The 10,179-nt window shown below is 40.8% G+C and overlaps 1 long non-coding RNA gene across 1 annotated transcript in view; it reads right to left on the reverse strand.

Annotated features, from left to right (window-relative positions):
• LOC140737450 (uncharacterized) overlaps positions 1-9,663 on the reverse strand; it is a 28,548-nt gene extending 18,885 nt beyond the window's left edge. Inside the window, exons 1-2 of the long non-coding RNA XR_012101156.1 lie at positions 9,591-9,663; positions 5,318-5,424 (exon numbers count right to left, since the gene is read on the reverse strand). This is a non-coding gene — a long non-coding RNA (uncharacterized lncRNA). The remainder of the gene's footprint in view (positions 1-5,317; positions 5,425-9,590) is intronic.
• Between the last annotated feature and the right edge of the window lie 516 nt (positions 9,664-10,179).

Consider the following 10,179-nt stretch of genomic DNA (forward strand, 5'->3'; position numbering starts at 1 on the left):
GTGGCTTCATAAAGCTTTGGTCAGACTCCACTTGGGATATTAGTTTTGGGCCCCTTATCAAAGAAAAGATGTGCTGGCATTGGGGAAGGTCCAGAAGTGGTTCACAAGAATGATTCCAGGAATGAAAAGGTTAATATATGAGGAGCATTTAAAGGCTCTGGGCCTGTATTCACTGGAGTTTAGAAGAATGAGAGGGGATCTCATTGAACCCTATCAAATATTGAAAGGCCTAGAAAGAGTGATGTTGAGAGGATGCTTCCTATAGTGAGGGAGTTTAGTACCAGAGGGAATGGGCTCAGAACAGAGGGACATCCATTTTGAGCAGAGATGAGGAGAAATTTCTTGAGCCAGAGGTGGTGAATCTGCAGAATTCATTGCCACAGATGGCTGTGGAGGCCACGTCATTGTGTTTATTTAAAACAGCGGTTGATAGTCTCTTGACTAATCTGCATGTCACTGGTTACAGGGAGAAAGCAGGAAAATGAGGTTGAGAGGGATAATAAATCAGCCTTGGAATGGTGGAACAGAATCAATGGTCCAAATGGCCTAATTCTGCTCCAAGGTCTTACAGTCTTATGGTCTTATGACCAACCTCTACACCATTGATGTAGACAGGAGTATGTGCATTACCTCTCTTCCTAAAGTCAATAACCAGCTCCCTTGCTCTGTTGACATTGAGGGAAAGATTGTTGTCTTGACACTATGCTACTAAGTTATATGCTCCAGGTATACGGAGGTATATGGAGGAATTTAAGGTGGAGGGTTATATGGGAGGCAGGGTTTAAGGGTCAACACAACATTCTGGGCCGAAGGGCCTATACTGAGCTGTATTGTCCTATGTTCTATGTTCTAAGTTCTCTTTCTTCTTCCTAATCTTATTTCCATATCTACTATGAACTAACAGAAAAACAAGACCCATCAAATGACAAAAGCAGCACCATTGAAATGCACATTTTTCAAGATAGCTGATAGCATCCATGGGACCAGATGAACATAAATCTCTTAGTGTTTGGCATGGAACAGCATCATTGAAAGTGACATTATATGATCCCAGTTAACCATCTACTAGATAGAACTGATGGCCATCATTATTTTGATGGGTTTCCTAAGACCTGGTAGTCTTCTGCATCTTCTTCCAGGCTTTGTGACCACTTAGCGGCATTGACCGTTGTGGCCATCTCACACCAAGCATTTATTTGGGAATGAAAAAAAATCTTATTCACAGAAAATCTGCAGAACATTCAGTTTGCTGGGTATCAAGCAAAAATATAATTCACATTTCTGCTGTAATGTTTAATCACAGGTTGTAATTCATTGGTCCCATGTTGAATCCTTGATGTTGTATTCTTAATCACTCTCCATTGCACTTTGCAATGAAATTCCGACTCCTTTAACTCAGACTTCCCATAGTTCAAATATTTGTTCTGCATGAAGCAGCATGTTTATTCTACTATAGTTTCAGTCGGATCCATGCTGGCATCCTATATTCACTGTGCACAGTGCACTCTCATTTAACCCAAAGAGATCAGATGCAGATTGGAGAAACACTTTCTTTTCGGAATGATCTTTAATAGATCTTCCATTTTCTGATGAAGCCATTAACCTGAAACATTAATTACTTTTCTCTCTCAACAAATTCTGCCTGATCTGATAAGTATTTCTATATTTACCATTTCTATTTCCTTTTACCTCTTTCTACATTTCCCCTGTCTCTATGACCTTTTAAAACCTATGACAATTCAGATTGTTTCCGTTCTGTTATTAAAAAAAAGATCTTTAGCGTAAAGCTTTGGTGGAGAGCGTTCTAACCAGCTGCATCACCATCTGGTATGGGGGGGTGGGTGGGGGGCCACTGCACAGGATCGGAATAAGTTGCAGAAAGTTGTGAACTCAGTCAGCTTTGTTATGGACACTAGCTTTCACAGCATTCAGGACATTTTCAAGGAGTGATGCCACAAAAATACGACATCCGTCATTGAAGACTCCCATCACCCAGGATGTGCCCTCTTCTCATTGCTACCATCAGCAAGGAGATACAGGAGATACAGGAGCCTGGAGGCACACACTCAATGATTCAGGAACAGCTTCTTCCCCTCTGCTGTCAGATTTCTGAATGGATATTGAACCCATGAACACTACCTCACTACTTCTCCCTTTTCAATGGGAAATGCTGGCATTCAACTGCAACTAAGTGAGCAAATCCAGGAGTTACAATAACCTACTTTAAGATCTAGTTGGATTGGTTCAACTGATAGGTCTCACCAGATCTATTTTCTGCTTGATTGCTACAAACAACATGGAGTCCAATGACAGTGCCCAATCCCACAGCATTATATTGAGGAATTCATCAGTCATAAGAGCAGCAACCCTTTACACGATATCAGCAGCAATTACTCGAGCTTAGCAGTGAAGACCTGCTCGTTAAAACCAGCTGGATTCCTTGCTAAGCTGTTCCAATGCAATTCCAACAGTTGTATATTCTATTCAAAGAATAAGCAGGGAAATGCAAATCCACTGACTTAGCATCCATTCAGTCTAATCTCAATTACCAACAGAGTGATGGAAGTTCATTTTGGTTGTGCTTTCAAGCAACACTTGATCTCCAAAACTTGCTACTGATGTTCAGTGCAACCTCACTAGGGTCATCCTGTTCCAGACTTGGTCATGGACCAAAAAGATGAATTCCAGAGATAAAGTGAGAGTGTCTGCCCTCGACATCAATGAAGAATTTGGATGACTATAGCTTCAGGGAGCCCATGTGACACCAAAGCCAATGGGGAAATGTTCAGGTGGCTGAGATTGTACCACGCACAAAGGCAAACAGTTGTTGGTGTTCAACCATACCTGCTCCAGGACATCCTTTAGGAAATCCCCTGGGCCCTGCCATTATCATCTTTTCAACTTTTCAGTAGGTGTAGTGGCACAAGCCTGTATAATCAAGACCTAAACAACATTCAGACTTGGTTGAGCATAATGGCACATTACATTTTGTACCATTACGCTGACAGGCAATGATCAGGTCTTACAAAGGTTGGCTAATAATCTATACTTTATATCCAGTGGTATGATTTTTATGATTCATCCATCATTAACATCCTGGAAACACCTTTACCAAAAATTCAAGTGAACTAACCATTGTGAATATACACACTAAGACCTTTTACATCTGTGAGGCACAAGTCAAGAGTGTTGTGAAATATGTTCAACTTGTCTGGATAATCTCATCTCCAAAAGCTCTCAACAAATTTGACACAATTCAGAGCAAAGTAGTCCACTTAATTCTAGACCATAAAACAAATGTTTATGGTTTCCCCACGATGAAAGTTCATTCCCTCAAAGACCAGCACATAAAATAGCTGCAGTGTGCACTTTCTACAAAATACACCACAGTTATAGCCAAGGATACTCCCAACCCACAATCTTACCAGTAAAAAGTTCTAGGTAGCAGATGCATGGGAACATCACCACTCAAGTTTCTCTACAAATCATAGAACATCCTAACTTTGAAATATATTTCTAGTTCTTCATAATCACTGAGCCTAAATCCTGGAGATGTCCACACAACAGTACTTTGGGATTACCCTCACCAAAGGACTGGAGTGGTTCTAGACAGCTCAAATCAAGTCAACTCAAATCACTTTTATTGTTATTTCGACCATAACTGCTATGTACAGTACATAGTAAAAATGAGACGTTTTTCAGGACCATGGTGTTACATGACACAGTACAAAAACTAGACAGAACTACGTAAATAACAACACAGAGAAAAAAAACCACACAACTACACTAGACTACAGACCTACCTAGGACAGCATAAAGTGCACAAAACAGTGCAGGCATAACAATAAATAATAAACAGGACAATAGGGCAGTAAGGTGTCAGTCCAGGCTCTGGGTATTGAGGAGTCTGATAGCTTTGGGGAAGAAACTGTTACATAGTCTAGTTGTGACAGCCCAAATGCTTCAGTGCCTTTTCCCAGACGGCAGGAGGGAGAAGAGATTGTATGAGGGGTGCGTGGGGTCCTTCATAATGCTGTTTGCTTTGCAGATGCAGCGTGTAGTGTAAATGTCCATGATGCTACTTCATAGCATCTTCACAAAGGCACGTAGGATAGGCAATACATGTTAGCCTTGCCAGTTATGATGAGCGGGATAAAAGTAAATAAAGTAAATAAGTCTTTTGAAAACAGCTTTTTGGTCTTGCAAGTTAAATGGAGAAAAGTTATAACTGGTCATTTTAGATTATTATTTCTTAGTCCTTTATTTTTTTCTATGGAGCTTTCTTAAAAATTATGACTGTCTTTTCATTTAAAAGCTATTTCAAAGATTCAAAGTATATTTATTAGCAAAATATGTATAAATTATACAACCTTGAGGTTTGTCTGCTCTCAGGCAGCCACAAAGTAAGAAACCTGAAAGAAACAACTAAAAAGAAAGTAAAGACTAACTCCCAATGTGCAGAGAAAGAGGAGAAAGTACAAATCATGTACACAATAGACGTGAGCACAGCATTCCAGACCAATTGAGTCCTTAGATCCAAATCCCCGGAGCAGCCCAGAGTAGGCCCCAAGCCTTGGTCTCAGTTCATCAATTAGTGGGGCAAATCCCCGTGAAGCTCACAGACACGAAGCATAGCAGCTGGGGAAGTCTATCAGCCTCAGCATGAAGTTGACCCAACTCTCGCATCTGGTCTTGACACCCTGCTTTCCAGTCTATCTGGGTCAGTGTTTAAATTGTCCAAACAGTGGATCATGCCTTACATTAAGACCAATGCCCCACCACAGCGATATGCTCTGGGCCTGGGACTCATTGCCCAGCTCAAAGCCATTCTCGAGCTCTCCAAATTGGCTCGGTGCTTAGAGTGATCCAAAACTCGTACCCAATGAGTTGGATGGCAATCAAAACTTCTCCACCTTGACTCCTCCTCTCCAAACTGCTGACTCCAACTCCATCTGTGACCCCCATCTCAAGCACATTCTGCTTTGGCTTTACAACAAATCAATACAGCTCATCCCTCCAATCAGCTTTGGCTTTGCTTGCCTCTTCATTGTGGGCAGTGATAGCTTACTGTAATTTACTTCAGAAAAGGTGTTATTAATAATGTTTTAGTTGAAGTTCTTGCCTTTGGAACTACCAGTAAGTTTTGGCTCACCTTCAGTAGCACCAACTTAAACTAGATGTTAATGTCAAGAGTTTGACATTTTGTTTTCCAGATGTTGAAACTTTGCAGATAGCATTGCTTCCTGTAACAGGATGTCAGTTCACTACAGGAGTGGAGCTCCTGGTACCTGAGACCTGCTTGCCATAGAAATCTTACCTTGCCTTAGCAATCTCCTCAGGCTGACTGGCTTACTATACAGGTGTCCCCCGCTTTACGAATGTTCAATTGAAACAGTCTTTGTCCTCGGATATGGGAGTCTGAAACTAAAGAGAAAAGTTTCATCAGAGAGGAGAAAGATTTAATGGGGGGGGGGGGGGGGGTTCCACACAGAGGGTGGCCGATATATTGAACAAGCTACTAGAGCAGTTGTAGAGGCAGGTAGAATTACAAAGTTTCAGGGACATTTGGACAGGTTCATGGACAGAAAAAGGGTAGTGGGATATGGGCCCAATGTAAGCAAATGGAAGAAACTTAAGTTCAATGTTATTGTCATTGAACCATACACATGTATACAGCTAAATGAAACACCATTCTTCTGGCACCAAAGTGCAAAACACAGTGCATGTATCAGATAAAGCAGTTAAAATAATATCAACATGATGACATTAAAAGGTAATAAAAATCTGCAGATATACAAGTAGACATATAGGTAAATATACAACAATAACACTGCTACTGGCACTGTGATAAATAATGTGTAGTAGGTAGTATCAGGGTGTTCAGGGTCTCACAGCCTAGGGGAAGAAGCTGTTACCCAGCCTAACAGTCCTTCTTATTCTACTGTGGAACCTTCTGCCTGACAGTAGGAGGTCAAAGAGATTGTGGGATGGATGAAATTGGTCCTTGACAATGCTGAGAGTTCTGCAAATGCATTGCTTTTGGTATCTGTCCTGGAAGGTGTGGGCAGGTGGGGCAAGAGAGACCACAATGATTCTCTCATAATCCAGTCCTCATAATCCATGCAGGGCCTTGCGATCAGATGCCTTGCACTCTCCTAGGCCAATATCTCCCGCAATGGGACCATAATCACTCTTAGACAGCTCTGTTAGTCAAACCATGTCACTCACATACACAGCACAGGCCTCCCAATACAAACACTCCATGCTCTCTCACAGTAAAAGTTCATCAGGATGGAAAGTGGAAAATATTCAAGGATATTTTCAAAACCTCCTTGACAAAATCCGTCACCCTACTAACTCCTGGCAATTTCTGGCTCATTACCACTAAACGTGAAGAAAGAATATTTGGGACGGCACTGAGAGCCCAGAGTTCTTGCATCAAGAACACACAGAGCCCAGAATAAAAGGCAGCACCGACACACCACCTCACCAAATACCCAGAAGGCACCTCTTCCCCAAGTTGTGCTACAGCTAGGTTCCATAATGGGCTCATCAATCACCTCAAAGACAAAGGAAGCTGGAGTAGAAAGACATCATTCTCAGTTCCGAGAGAACGCCAAGAAAGAAGGCACAATAATGAAAATACCATTGTACTCTTATTGTTTATATTCACCTGGATGTGTCTGTGGTTATTACTGTTGTAGCGGAAACTTAAAAAGTCAATAAAGTTTTCAGTTCCTTCAGTTGATTGAACTGCCTTATTCAATAAGAAGTCACACCATAGAACAATTTACATTAGTGGGCACAAGTACAATTATAATAGATTTCCATTTGCTGTCCCATTGAACAACCTTACACTGTTTTCACTAGATTATTAAAACGGACTGAAGTCATTCTTTTTAGATTCTTTGACTTTGTTTGCAGTTTTATCTTTTAATATGTTTAAAACAAAATCTAAATGAACATCTACTGTATAACTTCATCTATAACTCGTGGATAACTAGCTTTTAATTTAGAGGCTATGTTTTTTTAAGAGATCCTTAAACATCCTAGAGTTAAAATTAACATTGCCCATACAAAAAAAATGGTCAGTGAAGATTGCATAAAGCCTGTAAAGGTGAAATTATTCTGTAAATTCTGTCGGAGTACAGCAATTTTCATCACTGTCTTTTGCAAGTATGTTCACACATATTTATGCATTAACAAAATGTCATTTCTTCATCGTTTTATTTGCTTAAGCTTGATTTTAATAATCAGTGCAAGGTAGTAAACATTTAAAAAACAATTTACCCAAAGACCAGTTCTTTTTCACGTTAGTTTTGCTGGGGAAAATATCATTACCACTTTGTATGCTCCATTTGTTGAAAAGTGTTTGAAATGTCTGGAAGATAGAGTGGCAAGCAGGATAAACTGCCTATGCATTCTGTCCAAATTAATGGAGCACAAACCATCCCTTTTTGCCTGCTGTAATTATGCCAAGTGAACGAGTTTATGCAGTCCCAATCTAGTTTGTCAGAGTTCAGAAGTCCACAGCATAAAACTTGCCATATTTTGACACTAATGTGAAAAATATATAGTCTCATTTAGAGATGCCAGAAAAATAACTGGTGCAACAAACAGTAATATTGAGGGCAGTGATAGGTTTACATTGTATTCTATTGAGGCTAATGATGGGAATCGTGTGTTTTCTCTGCACTGCAAGATCTCTGCTGTACATTGTCCATGACAGTATCTGTACACTTTTAAAATAATTTACCTCCTGCCTAAGAGTAAATTATTTTAAAAGTGTATTGATACTGTGACCTAGCATTTGCAATATCTGTTCTCAGAGGGATTATGCTCAGCAGTGATGTTTTGCATGGAGTTTGTAATGCACACAAAATGCTACAGAAACTCAGCAGGTTGGGAAGCATCTATGGAGTGGAGTAAACAGATGAAGTTTTGGGGTCAGACCCTTCATCTCGACTGGAAAGAAAGGGGGAAGAAGCCGGAATAAGATTGTGGGGAGGGCAATGAATACAAGCCAGCAGATGATAGGTGGGACCAGGTGAGAAAGAATGTGGGTGGGTGGGGGAGGGGGATTGCAGTGACGGGTGAAACCAGAATTTGTATGTGGAATCTGAGGAGGGTACACGCGGTACTGAAGACATATTCTAGGCACACTTAGACAATCAGGCACATGTTTTTTCCTGAGGGATTAACAGGTCTGCATCCTGGAACACAAATTAGTCCGGGCTTCCTCTCAAGCTTCACTATATTCCCACTGCATATATGGACAGGTCTCATCTCATCCTGTTCCCTCCAGGACAGTAGAGTTATATGGCATAGCTAAGGACCTGTAGCAAGAGGGAAGGCTCTAAGAACAAGGCAAGTGGGACCAGAACCAGCAGAATGGGTTGTATCTAAACTGCAAGTTCTTGGCAGGGAGGTTTGCTAGTGTTACTTGAGAGAGGGTTTAAACAGGAGTGGTGGAGGATGGGAACCAGAGCTGTATTCAGAAAGAGGAGGAGTTGAGGGAATGGTGGATGTTAGGTTAAGTAAGGCTGAACGGAAGGACAGGCAGGACCAGGTTAATGAAACTTGTGAATCGGATGGGCTGAAGCACATTTATTTCAGCGCAAAGATGGATTATGGAAAATGCAGATCACTTGGGGCCTGGATTAGTACATGGAACTACCACTGTAGCCATTGTAGGGACGTTGCTGGCTGAAGGGCCAGACTGGCAGCTCAATTTTCAAAGGTTCAGATGTTTCAGGCGCAATAGAATGGGGTGGAAAAGAGTTCTGGGAGTTGCTGTACGGATCAGGGTGAGTGTCACTGTGGCACATAAAAAGGACATCATGAAGGGCTCACTCAGTGAGCCCATATGAAAATAGCTCAAGCATGTAAAAGATGCAATTTCTACGGGGCTGATTATACTACAGGCCTTCTGAAAACCAGTGAGAGACAGATCATCAAAACATGTAAATGCAGCAGAATAGTTGTAGTGGGTGACATTGATTGCCTCAGTATGACTGAGTGCAAGAGGCTAAGTTGGAAAAAGATGGTTTGGTGCATCTTGGAAGATCTCTTGAAACATTTTGTAGAAGAGGCCAACTAGAATTGCTGTCGGCAAAAGAACCTGGCCAGATGATCTGAGTTAGGGTGTGAGGAGAGGTTAGACAAACTTGGACTGTTTTCACTGGAGCTTTGGAGGCTGAGGAGTGATCTGACAGAAGTACACAAAATTATGAGTAGCATAGATAGGGTAGATAGAGTCTTTTACCCTGCGTGGAAATTTGAAATACTAAGGGGCATAGCGTTAAGGTGAGAGAGAGAAAAATTGTGTAAGAGATTTTATACAGGTGCCTGGAATGTGTTGTCAAAGGAACCGGTGAAATTACAATAATAGTTAAGAGACATTAAGACAGATAATAGAGGGATATTGATCATGGAGATGATTAAAATTGGCATGGTCATCAAAGATATCACAAGTCATTGGGCCTGTTCCTGTGCAATTTTTATTGATACACCATAGAAATCGTCCTATCTGGATGGATTGGTCTAATTGGTATGTAACTGCAAGAAACTGCAGAGAGCTGTGGACTTACCTCAGTGCATCACAGGAGCCAAACTCACCTCCATAGACTCAATCTATGCTTCTTGCTGCCCCAGTAAAGCAGCCACTCATCATGGACGTTCTCCCTTCTCTCCTCTACCCTTGGACAGAAGGTACAAAAGCCTGAAAACAGATACCACCAAACTCAGGAACCCCATTGTTATAAGATTTTGAATTGTTCGCTAGTACAATAAGATGGACTCTTTGACCTCACTATCTACCTTGTTATAATAATACACCTTATTGCTTGCTTGCACTGCTGATACACTTTATTCTGCATCCTGTTGTTGTTTAACCTTGTACTACCTCAATATACTGTGTAATAATTTGATCTGTATGAACAGTATAGAAAACAAGCTCTTCACTGTACCTTGGTCTCTGTGATGATAAAATAAATTCCAAACAAATACAATCCCAATACACTGTTATTGGTATTATACACTCTAAAGATAACCTTTGTTAAAAGGTGGTGAACAAAATAGTTTTTTTTAAATGTTCTTACGTCATATTAATCAAACAGCTGTTCCCAGTATAGTCAATGCAAAGGGAAAAATTAACATTGATATAGCCCTGTATTTTTG

The sequence above is a fragment of the Hemitrygon akajei genome, chromosome 2 (genome assembly GCF_048418815.1).
Source record: "Hemitrygon akajei chromosome 2, sHemAka1.3, whole genome shotgun sequence".
Taxonomy (NCBI): domain Eukaryota; kingdom Metazoa; phylum Chordata; class Chondrichthyes; order Myliobatiformes; family Dasyatidae; genus Hemitrygon; species Hemitrygon akajei.